The sequence below is a fragment of the Podarcis erhardii genome (genome assembly GCF_964252035.2).
Source record: "Podarcis erhardii genome assembly, chromosome: 6".
In the NCBI taxonomy this organism is placed as follows: domain Eukaryota; kingdom Metazoa; phylum Chordata; class Lepidosauria; order Squamata; family Lacertidae; genus Podarcis; species Podarcis erhardii.
Genome location: NC_138510.1, coordinates 76017074 through 76030137, shown reverse-complemented (window position 1 = coordinate 76030137; position 13064 = coordinate 76017074). Strand labels below are relative to the sequence as shown.

Genomic DNA, 13064 nt, shown 5'->3' with positions numbered 1-13064 from the left:
TCCAAATCATTAAAATATGATAAATCATCACAGCATTATAAATCATTATAAAGATTATACAAATCCATGTCACGAATACAATAATAATGGTCCTGGCACCTAAATGAGAGTAAAATGTTCCTTCCCTGTAACAATAGTGAAATGTCAAGGCCTAGCTTTCAACGTGATAAAACGATACTATATAATACGTAGGACAGATAGATAAAAGAAAGATGCATTATAATAAAGTTTCTTTATTTCCTCAAATAATGAAATGTCTCCCTTATCTAACAATCACTAACTATAACCATCACGATTTTCCCAAGGAAAAATGAGCTTACGCTATTCATGCATTTTCAAAGAGCTTACGCTATTCATGCATGTCGTGGGCAGTGAACTCCAGGGAGAAAGGGCATGGATCTGGCAGCGGCAATGGCAGCAATGGTGTTGGCAGTGAAACCAGCAGCACCAGCCATTTAAGTTCTTCCCCCAACAAATGCACACCTACCAGCACAGTTGCAAGCAGGAGCAACTTGCCTGCAATTCGGCAGATTTTTTACCCAGGGAAACTTCTCTCACGCCTGCTATTTAGATATCAGTTGTACACAAAACACATGGGTTGGAATTCAACACAGCACAAAGCAGACTGTTCCACCCATGCACGTATTTCTGCTTGCCCAATGGAACACACACACACACCCTTTTCAAGCTACCACTAGTGGAGATGTAAGGGCTGCGTTTGAGGGGAAACCACTGGAGGTATCCTTCTGAAAAATTAGCAAGATTAGCGACAACAGAAGGGGCAATGGCTGCAAATTTCATCCACTTCTGCTCCCTAAGTTAGAGACAATTCCTTAAGCTAATATTCCCTACCAATAAACTCTACATGTATTCGCCTGTGATTTGGCTGGCTTAATCCACTTTAGAGAGGTTAGCCTGCCTGAAAATGCCATTTGCTTCTGCTAAAAGGGGGAAACATTATAGTCATTTTTTATTCCCCATAATAGTGAGTGTAGAAAAGCAAAGTTCAATTCTTTCTGAAATGAATTTGGACCCTGAGGCAATTGCATAGCCTCCAAGTGCTTCAAACTGAATCTTCTGTTCTGAAGCACTGAACCCAGATCCAAACTGAACCCCTACTATGAATATTTTTCCAATGAGTAAAACCAATACGTGGCCAGATATTGGACTATGTAAAAAGTTACAGGCTGATTGTATGAGATTTTTTTTTTTTAAATCAGTTGAAAAGTTTTATGTCACTTACTCCCAAATTTTGCCAAAATTTTAATCCTGTGAGTTGCTACTATGATTTCAACTCCTATATTTAGAACTAAGCATCTATTCAGATGAATCCTAGAGCAGTGTCTTTGAATTTAACTGCAAATTAGCATAGACTAGCCCACCTGTCTATTTTCACCTGGAGAGAAAATGAGATTTTTGCTACAGTGGAAGCTCTGCTTAAAATGACCGTCTCATCTTCATCTTGACTGCACTCAAATAGCTTCCAAATAATATATTTCAGATGAGCGATTGCAGAGATCCTGCAGTGCTCGTATATTCAGAAACAGAATGCTTCGTAGCAAGTATTCATTGAAAATGCAGGAAATGTATTTTTTTATTTTATGTCTGGACTTAATTTTTCTTTCTGAAGTGATGAATGATACTTAAAAATGCTTATTAAAAACCAAGGAATCCCCTTTAGTCCACAAGGGGGAAAGCAAATCCAAATCCACAGTCGAGCTATCCCTACAATTAGAACCAGAAAACTTGTCATAAAATACAAAGGAAGTTTTTGAGTTTTCTGGAAACCTTCGTCAGGTGGGCTGTTACACAAAGAAGTGAGTGCTGTAGGGAATATGGAAAGATAAGGAACTGCACAAAACATTTGCTTTATGTTTTAGCTATAAGGTTCGCAAAAGGCAGGGCTGGAACATTTGTGTCCCTCCAAATGTTGTTGGACTCCAATTCCCATCAGCCTCAGCCAGCATGGTCAATGGTCAGGAATGATGGGAGTGGTAGTCCAACAGCAGTCCATGGGCCCCAGGCTACCCATCCCTAGCATAGGTTCTGGCTATAAGGCACTTGTGTGTTTCTGGGTAAGTTCTGGACTTTGTGTTTGAAAAAATGGGGGTGGATCAGCCATGTCTTTTCTGTCTTAGAACCCTAGACAGCAGCATCTGCAGCATCTAGCAGAGTCTAATCTAATTAAGTCTGCAGTGTTCATCTTGAGATTGGACATCAATGCAGACCTTATGCCTACAATATTAAACAATTTTGGAGTTCTTTTTTTACACCCCCTCCCTATTCTCCCTACCTGTATTGCATAATAGACAATTTGACAAATATAATTCTGGTTGTTTCTGATACAAGTGTTGCCTAACTTCTAAATTTCTGAAAGGTTTCACTTAACATCTCTTTTTATAGGTCACACTCTTGTTTGGACAGTGGTTTTTATGTTTAATTATGGTCCTGCATCATCACTGTATTTGTCACAGGGTTTTTGTTTTCTCAGGTTCATTTCATTTTGCAGCCCTTAATAAAACATTTGCAGACTGGGGCCATGAAAGCTTTCAGTTGACATATAATTCCTGAGAGTTTGCCCTGCATCTCAAACAGTGCTTGGGAAGTTCTAGTATATCCTCTCCAAAAGGAACTAGTTCAAGATCAAGTTCACCCTTTCACAAAATGAACCAGTTGATTTCAAGTTCACCCAATTTCCTCTGCAAAACAAAGTCAGCATTCAGAAGGTTACAATTTAAATCTGTGCAAGTCACACAGCTGTTAAAGGCAGAAGGCAACATTCACTGTTTTCTTACATCTGCCCTTCTCACTGTAAGCCAGTGATGGCCAAACTTGGCCCTCCAGCTGTTTTGGGACTACAATTCCCATCATCCCTGACCACTAGGATGATGGGAGTTGTAGTCCCAAAACAGCTGGAGGGCCAAGTTTGGCCATCACTGCTGTAAGCCATTCTTGTTGGATGAGAGTGAATCTCATCAGCAGGGAAGATAAGGAAATGCCTCACATTCTTTCCTTTAGATTTATTAGCAACCATGATTAAGCAACAAAGTATTCTTAGCAACATCAACACCTCTCTAACTGCCTAATAAGACCAAAAATGTTGCCTCCATGTTTTGCTTACTAACTTTGTTTATGGGTGTCTGATTAAATTATTATTCTTTTTTAATGAAAGCTTTTAATTTCTTTTTTTTGGGGGGGGGGAATGTAGTTGGGTGAAGGAATGAAGCTGAAGCTGAACTAGCAATTAGTCAAAATTCTAACCCAAAATGAACTTAGTTCACCCAGCAATCATGAAAACAACTTTCAGGTGTCGTTCAGAGATTTTTGAACTAGACCAGTGAATGTTGTTCAGCTGAACTAAATTCATTTCAAGCGTTGATTTCAACCATCCTCACCTCAGGGTTACTATGAGGTCAACAAGGGAAACATCTAATAGAAAGATAGGTAGCCTTTCTACCAAAACTCTGTCATACTTATGAGAGAGCCAGTCACACAAATTTGACACTAAATCCTAGCTAGTGCTTGTAGGCTGTGCTGTTGAGCCATAGAAAAAGCATGGCGTAAAGCAGGCACCCCCGAACTCAGCCCTCCAGATGTTTTGGGACTACAACTCCCACCACCCCTAGCTAACAGGGCCATTGGTCAGGGATGATGGGAACTGTAGTCCCAAAACATCTGGAGGACTGAGTTTGGGGGTTCCAGGCATAAGGCATCAGACATGTTGTCTGCAGAGGTAAGAAGTGGTGGAACAAGGTCACCTCAGCTCCAAATTTGGAACCAAGTAGCTGGGTGAACTAAGGGTAGGCATTTAGCAAGAAACTTGGAGTTGCAAATTTCAGGAATATAATCAAGCTTGCATTGAGAACAACGCTTAGAAACAATCACGCTAAAACAGCTTTTCTTTTTTTATACAAGAGAAAAAATGGCCAAACTCTTTGTCATAAATTCAACTAGGGCCAGATGAACTTTCCTCAGGCTTTGGATCTGGTCCACAGGCCACCATTTGACCTTCTCTGATTTAAACACAGGAATAATTTTCCTTAGATATTTCAACTGGATTTGCTGGTCTTGTCTAAATCTCCTATTCTAATTGGCCTGAACACTTTGCCATTGTACCTCATACCAACTTCTTAACAGAAGGTGGTAAATAAGAGAAATAATAAATCCTTCATTATAAATGCAGACTGAGCAGAGCTAAAAGGAAAATCAATGTTGCAATTTTAATTTACCACTTCATTGTGTAAATTTATATGCAAGCCTTGTGCAATAAAGTTTTCTCTGGCATATTAACCAATTCTTGCCAAACAGAAATGCTGCATTTTCATTTTGCATTCTTTTCTACACCGAATAAAGGGCCCCTTTTTTCCTTAACTTTGTCCAAAAAAATATAGGCTTCAAACAAGACAAACTAATAATAATAATAATAATAATAATAATACTAATAATAATAAATTTTATTTATATCCCGCCCTCCCCAGCCGAAGCCGGGCTCAGGGCGGCTAACAACACTAAAACAATACAACATTATAAAACATTATAAAAATGAGTTAAAAACAAAATTAATGGCAACCATAAGCTAAAGTCTTGAAAAGATTGCCAAAGGAGGGAGTCAGGCTGCGCCCTAACAAAAGGCCAGGTGGAACAGCTCTGTCTTGCAGGCCCTGCGGAAAGATGTCAAGTCCTGCAGGGCCCTTGTCTCTTGTGACAGAGCGTTCCACCAGGTTGGAGCCGCAGCCGAAAAAGCCCTGGCTCTGGTTGAGGCCAGCCTAACCTCTCTGTGGCTTGGGACCTTCAAGGTGTTTTTATTTGAAGACCGTAAGTTCCTCTGTGGGGCATACCAGGAGAGGCGGTCCCGTAGGTACGAGGGCCCTAGGCCGTATAGGGCTTTGAAGGTTAAAACCAGCACCTTAAACCTGATCCTGTACTCCACCGGGAGCCAGTGCAGCTTGTATAGCACCGGATGAATGTGATCTCTAAGCGAAGACCCCGTAAGGAGTCTCGCTGCGGCATTCTGCACCCGTTGGAGTTTCTGGGTCAGTCTCAAGGGCAGCCCCACGTAGAGCGAGTTACAATAATCCAGTCTGGAGGTGACCGTCGCGTGGATCACAGTGGCTAGGTCAGGGCGAGAGAGGTAAGGAGCCAACTGCTTAGCTTGGCGGAGATGAAAAAATGCCGCCTTTGTTATAGCTGCAATCTGCGCCTCCATAGAGAGGGAGGTATCGAAGATTACACCCAAACTCTTAACGGATGGTGCTGGCACTAATTGCACCCCCGCAAGAGATGGGAGTTGCCCCCTCAGTCCCAAGTCGTCCCGTCCCAGCCAGAGGACCTCTGTCTTCGAAGGATTTAACTTCAACCGGCTCCCACGAAACCATCCAGCCACAGCCTCCAAGCATCTGATCAGTGTGTCTGGGGCCGAGTCCGGGTGGCCGTCCATCAACAGATAGAGTTGGGTGTCATCAGCATACTGATGGCAGCCCAGCCCAAAACTCCGGACAAGCTGGGCGAGGGGGCGCATAAAGATGTTAAAAAGCATCGGGGAGAGTATTGCACCCTGGGGCACACCACACACCAAGGAGTGGCGGGATGACAATTCCCCCCCAAGCGCCACCCTCTGTCCCCGACCAGAGAGAAACGAGCGCAGCCATTGAAGGACTGTGCCCTGGATCCCCACGTCGGCAAGGCGGTGGTCTAGGAGTTCGTGATCGACCATGTCGAAGGCTGCTGACAGGTCTAGAAGAATCAGCAGCCCCGACCCGCCTCGATCCAGCTGCCTGCGGAGATAATCTGTTAGGGCGACCAGAGCCGTCTCGGTCCCATGACCAGCGCGGAAGCCGGACTGGAATGGATCCAGAGCTGAACTAAACATATTGTCACTGGTTTATCTGAGAGCTATCAATTCTACGAGCCATTGTGGTAAGGACATTATTTAAACAAGAGTCCATCAAATGCAGAACATCACAGCTGATGTTTTATTGCTTCCATAAAAGCCATCTTGGCTTGAGTATACAAGGACCAGCACAAACACAAACTCCAACACAGCTGCATAGCCAAACCTACTTAAAAATGTATTGTTTTCGACAAAGGGCAACTAAGCCAGTTTTGAACAACATCTTCTGAAATGCCACTTCCAGAGAACTAGTCCAGAACACATGGCAAATAGCCAGATCTTAAGAGCTTGCAGCTTTCAAGCTGTGTATGGGAAAACCTTGGAGTTCCTTGGAAGCTTATGAAGGACTCCTCAATGTGAATATCAGAAATGGCATATATGGTTACCCAACAGACAGGCTGCCTACCCAAATGGGGTGGTTGTTATATACTCAAGCCAGAATGCAGCGTTCATCAAGCTTTCTGGATCTGTTAGCTGAAACTATGTGAGCCTGTAGATCATTTTACACCAGAAATGTTATGTCCGGACCAAGTTCCCATTAAACTATACAGGAATAAATACTTTATTTTATATAAATTGAAAAGGAATTAAACATGTATTACAAGAAGAAAATTTGGACATTATATATTTGCAAGAAACTCATGTAGCAAGAAAACATAGAAGAGTATTGACAAATACAAAATGACGTCACACACATGCGCAGAAGTGGCGAATCATGACCCGCAGACGCGGGTTGCATTCTGCTCATGTTGCAAACAGGGCTCTGGAATGGATCCCGTTCGCAACCAGAGGTACCACAGTAAAAGATTAGGGATGGACTTTATAACATCAGATAAGAAAAAAACACACAAAAACCGAGGTGTGGTAATTTATGTAATTACAGACAAACAGCTATTTAAAGATGAGGATGGAAGAATGATAGCTATAGAGATAACATTACAAGGTGAACAAATTGTGATAATGAGAATCTAGACACCAAATGATAAAAAGTTGGAATTTTATAAAGAATTGGAAGAAAAATTGTTTGATTTTATGGATAAAAAATAATTTTAATGAGTGATTTAAATGGGGTAGTCTCATTAGAAATGGATAGGACAATAAGAAAAACGGCTTCAAAAGAAGGTAGACTACCTCTGACTTTCTTCAGTTTGGTGGAGAATTTAAAATTGATTGATGTTTGGCAATTTAGACACCCATTTGAAAAAGAATATACCCATTATTTGGAGCCAAATCAGTCTGACGGAAGAATCAACTCGATATGGATATCAAATTAGTTACTGAATTAGTTACTGAATATACAAGCAAAGACTTTATTAGAGTTAAAAGGAGAAGAAAACTCCACATTGAGGTGGAAGCTAAATGAAAGTCTTCAAGGTAACCAAATAACTATGCAAAAAGCTGAAAAAATTCTGAAGGATTATTTTGAACTGAACTGAATTTGGATAAAGGGACAGATCTAAATATATTATGGGATACAAACAAAGTGGTAAGGAGAGGTTTTTTTATTCAGCAAAGTACGCATCAAAAAAGAATTTGAGAAGATAAAAAAAAGGAAATTATGGATGAACTGTTAAAAAATGAAAAAGTTGATTAAGAAACCTGGAAAGGACTCAATAAAACAAAATATAAAAATGTTACAGGCACAATTCTCAATGTTAGTGAACCAAGAAATTGAATGGAAAATTAAAAGGTTGAGACAAAGAAATTTGGAATTTGCAAACTAACCAGGGAAATTGCTTCCTGTTTGTGGAATGCTGTTCCAAGGGAAGCTATGATTACGTGCTAGGCAAAAACATTCCTCTGAACCAGGCCTTTGGCTGATTGAACAATCTATGGCCTTTTGAACATGTTTGTGGGAGAGGGTTTATGGGTTGTTTTTGTTGCTATTGTTATTGTTGTTGTTGTTGTTTTTTGTGGGAAAGGGTTTATGGGTTGTTTTTGTTGCTATTGTTATTGTTGTTGATATTATTATTATTATTATTATTATTATTATTAGTATTAGTATTCTGTGTTTTCTGTATTTTTAAGCTATAACCCACCCTGTTATCTTCAGATGAAGGGTGATATATATAAATGATGATGATGAGGATGTATTCGGAAGAGGCAATAACTGTTCTCGGGGTTGCTCAGGTATAAATCCAATGTAGAGATGGGGTTGCTTTTATCAATGGGCTTAACCATGCCTTTCTCTGGGTTGGATTTAAATCCCAAATTCTTACACACAATGCTTCCTCATAGCTTTATTCGTGTACATGCTCTCTCTCTCTGTGTGTGTGTACTAATTCCAGTATTTCTGAAACTTGGATATAAGCACACAAAAATGGTTCTGTGCCTAATGTTTTAATTCTGTTCAATATTCATACACACACAATCAAATAAAGAAAACTTTACCATATTTTTTTCCTGTGGCATCTGGTGTTTGCTGAAGAGGAAATAAGTTTATGGGCTGAGATGATGAGAAAATGTGAAGTACTCTTGCAGGACTGAGCTGGGAGCGTTGACGATAGTTGTGGGTTAAGACTGCTATGCATCAGTTGCTTACAACCCAAATTGTTTCACTGCCAGTTCATTACTGAATGACAGCACAGAAGCAACAAGAATGCGACTGTAATCATGATATTACAGACTCGCTCATCATGCTCTCAAGATGAACACCCCTGTCTTCTCAAAGTATTTATAGAGCCTCCATACATGATGAAGCTGAAATGTTCCTGCAGTCAAAATGGTTGGGTGATGAGCAAGACCTTCCGCCTGAGACCCAGGAGAGTCACTGCCAGTCAGAGTGGACATTATGGGGCTGAATGGACAAACAGACTGGCCTGGCACCCTACGTTCCATGTCTGCATATTAAATTTAAGTTAAATTGAATAATTAACCATGAATTCAATGTTGTTGAATATAAATATTCAGCATACCACCAAGTCATAGAGTGGAATTCAGTGCTACACTATGATGAATGTTTCATCAGTAGAAGCACTGCACCTAGCCAGATAGAATGGTCCCTCATCTCCTCCCCCTGGGATTTCCTGACATGCACATGCAGCCAATTTTGGGGTGCATGCAGTGGGTGGAGAGGAGGAAAAGCCCTATTGTGCAAGCAGAAGTCCTTCCACAGGGCTTCCACTCACATGGCTCATTAGTTGGATACAACCCTTTGAGCAGGACTCACCTAAGTATTACTCAATAGCTTCAATTGGGAAAATAGCTTCTACCAAAGGCATCATGGACTTTGAAGAAAGATAAAAGTGAGAAATGAGCTAAGAGGAAGGCACATTCAGCAAATCTTCACCGTGATCAACTCCAGCCCGGAAACCTATGTCCCCACATTGGAAGGAGATGTGGCTCCAGAATTGGCCTCCATAGTCACTTACGGACACACTGTTAAGGCCGTGTTCATGGAAGACAATCTTACTTGGCTACAAGTGATTGCCAAAGAAGATGATGACTCAGCAGAAGACCTACATTGAAACTTGGCTTCTGTATCTAGACAGCATCTTAAAAAGCAGAGACATCACCTTGCCAACAAAGGTCTGTATAGTTAAAGCTATGGTTTTTCCAGTAGTGATGCATGGAAGTGAGAGCTGGAGCATAAAGAAGGCTGATTGCCGAAGAATTGATGCTTTTGAATTATGGTACTGGAGGAGACTCTTGAGAGTCCCATGGACTGCAAGAAGATCAAACCTCTCCATTCTTAAGGAAATCAGCCCTGAGTGCTCACTGGAAGGACAGATCCTGAAGCTGAGGTTCCATTACTTTGGCCACCTCATGAGAAGAGAAGACTCCCTGGAGAAGACCCTGATGTTGGGAAAGACGGCGGGCACAAGGAGAAGGGGACGGCAGAGGACAAGATGGATGGACAGTGTTCTCGAAGCTACCAACATGAGTTTGACCAAACTGCAGGAGGCAGTAGAAGACAGGAGTGCCTGGCATGCTCTGGTGCATGGGGTCATGAAGGGTCGGACACTACTAAATGACTAAACAACAACAACAGGGCTGGGAGAGAATCCAGCCTGAAATCCTGGAGAAAATACTGAGCTAGACAGAAGAATTGTGTGAGTCACTGTAAGGCAATGTCCTATGTTTTGTCTCTTACAGCCCTTGGGATATTTATCTGGTCATAATGGCCTGCCCTTTGTCTGTAAATTTCAGGATAGGTTGCAACAGTAATTACTGAAATCAGTTTATAACCATCACCCCATGGTCGACAGCTATCTGAAGACAGCTATCGTATCTTCCCTGAATCTTCTGTTCTCCAGGCACCAGGGGATTGAAGGAAAACTAAAAGTATTGCCTGTTGACCCAGCTGGTTGGCATGTGGGTTCGTCAGAGGTGGTGACGGGATGAGTCAGCACTCTGGGGCCTTGGCATCCGTCCTGGAATGTCAGGTGCCGACTCTGCGATTGTGCTTTTCATGCAGGACGGATATTGCGATCACACACACAAAGTGCAAGTTACACCGATTTCCTAAAGGACATGCTTCTCAGTATGAGTGCTTAGATCTGAAGAACGGAGAAAAGGTCAAGGAATATGTACAACAACCTTAAGCTATTATTTAGTATCGTGATTTATCATCCCTTTTTAAGGGGTGTGATGACGATGTTTGTCACCACGGAGTCTTTTCCTATAGTGAGAGACTGGCTTTAAAAAATAAATAAATCTGTTTCTCAGTTTCTACAGCAGCCCTCCATGCTTTCGGCAGGCTACTCATCTTTATTAAAGCTGAAAGCTTGGTCTGCATGTTTATCCACTTATCTTTAAAAAATAATAAACCTGCAAATATTTTTGAGAAGACTTGCAGAGCCGCTCCAGGGATCAGATTGGGTAATGGGGCTGGTGACATTATAGCATTGGCCAATAAATGACCTCCACAAATTCATCTTCCCCATTCTATATCCTGCCTGCTAAACTGTTTTGTGTTAAGCGCTTGCATAGGAGCTGAAGAAATGCACGTGTTTACAGAACAGCGAAACGGCCTCCATCGGTCAAAAAATGGCACATTTGTACACGCCCTTATTGAACCTCTCAGGAAGTTAGTAATTTCTTACTACCCTGCGATGTCACACAGTCAACTTTATGGGTACACAGGAGACCTGATGGGTCTGTTATATCCAAATCCAATAAAACTATTCACCATTACGCCAACCCCATTAAATAAAATTAAAGGAATGTTCAAATAATGAACGAATAACTAAATAATAAAAGACCAATGGATTCTTCAAATTAATATTAGCATCTATCTACTCATTAAATATATTATTAGGACACCTTTCATTAAAATTAATTCCAGGGTGGTTTACAACAAGAACAAATTATATAATATACATGTGCCTGTATACGCTAACAAAGACCACAAAAAAACCAGCAGATAGAAAACCAGGAACACTGTGGCGAATGGTTCAGTAAGAAAAAGTTTTATGACTAGCATTAAAAGGTAACAACGTTGGCATCCACATGCATTTGCAAATTATTATTTTTTTGTCCTATGAAAAATCATCAGTATTTTAGTGTGTATTTCTAATATACAAAGCTTGGAATGTGATTTTTGCCTAACATACACCTATTTACAAAGCAATTTTATCTAGTATGCTGCTTTTTTGGTATGGTATTTTACTAATGAATGCATTTTTTAGGCACATGTTCCCCTACCATTTATGGATTTTTGTACACATAACTGGGCTGGAGAACAGCATTTCAAATTTCCGAGAACTGAAAATGTCAAAGGATGGCTCTGTTTCAGTTCTTGTATTGCTTTGGAACGTGCAAATTAGCTAGGTTCGCCTTTAAATGAGAACTGATTTAATTTTTCCTCTCATCCCTCTTTGTGACCCTCCAGATGTTGTTGGATTCCAATTAGCCCAAGCTAGCGCAGCCAATGCAGGATCAGGGGGGATGGGAGTTGTAGTCCACTAACATCTGGAAGGCTACAATTTAGCCACTCCTTGCTTAGGTTACAACTGTGGTTGTCTTAGTTTTGTTAGAATGTCTGCTTTTGGTTTTAAAGCTTATTCTTTACTTATTTTCTTTCAAACAGTGCTCTTCTTTTGTTACCTGCCATGATGTAGCACACACAGAGTGACACTCCATTACATCTGCATAATTGGATTGTTAGAAATCAACACCTTATATACTGGGTTCCTAAAGTAACACTAAATTTCGCTGAAGTAAAATACCGCTTGCTATTTACACACTGTGAAACTATGTCCCATTGCTGGGGGAACTCCATACATATGGTGCATGGAGCAGCATCCCTAAATAATTCCCAGTTGTTAAAGGGGCAGGTTGTGGGAAATGATCTATGTAAGAATGAAGATGCAAGGCATGGCTTATAGTCACCAAGTTACACAATGAATTACATGAAAATCTCTAACGAATATGACAATCAAAATCTCAGATGCAAAGCACAGCATATCACGGAGCTTTCTTCATTAAAAATGGTCTGCTGCTGAACTGAATAAAGGGCAAATAAGGTCAGCAGGGATGAGGCATAATTATTTTAAGTGTCAGTTTTCAAAATACAGAAGTGCAGTGAGAATGAGTAAGATTCCAAGAAATTAATAGGATGCTTCCCAGAATCTTCTGGGCTACTGCACTGCTGTAACATGTCCCTGAGTTGTTGATTAGGCAGAGGCTGAAATCCTACACTTACTGGGGCAGAAGGGCTACTGTTAATGTTAATTTTATTTTTTAGGAAACTGGGCAATGCAAGAAGTTAGCCCCTTCAAAAAGGCAGCCTAAATTTTGCAGCCTGGATGTGCCTGAACTGGCCACTCACAAGCCTGCAGGAGTTTCTTCAGCTCCATGTATAAGAGCTGGAGTACAGGATGCCCCAGGTTAACTGCCTGTGAGGGAATGGGAATATGCGGTCAATGTGCACATCTATTTTGGTGGAAGACAGTGGCATAGCATGGGTTGGAGGGCCGCATGGGAGGGAGGGAAAGGGACAGAGTATGCATATGTGCATTCAATTGCCTAACAGTGTCTGTGTCACCCAGAAGATCCCATCCACGGAGATAAGAAAAAAGGAGTCATTCTGTTGTCTGGAGGGGTCACTTGCTGGATTGCATGGAGAAACTGCTTTCATCAGAGCCCAGCAACGGAAGCATGCAACTGTACTGAGGCAGAACTGAGTGTTGAAATTCTGTGCACCTAACCATTTTGCTCCTGGGGCAACCGC

General features: G+C 41.2%; 1 protein-coding gene across 3 annotated transcripts in view; it reads right to left on the bottom strand.

Annotated features, from left to right (window-relative positions):
- Positions 1-13064, bottom strand: part of DPYD (dihydropyrimidine dehydrogenase) — a 514189-nt gene that overhangs the window by 29936 nt on the left and 471189 nt on the right. The window lies entirely within an intron of this gene.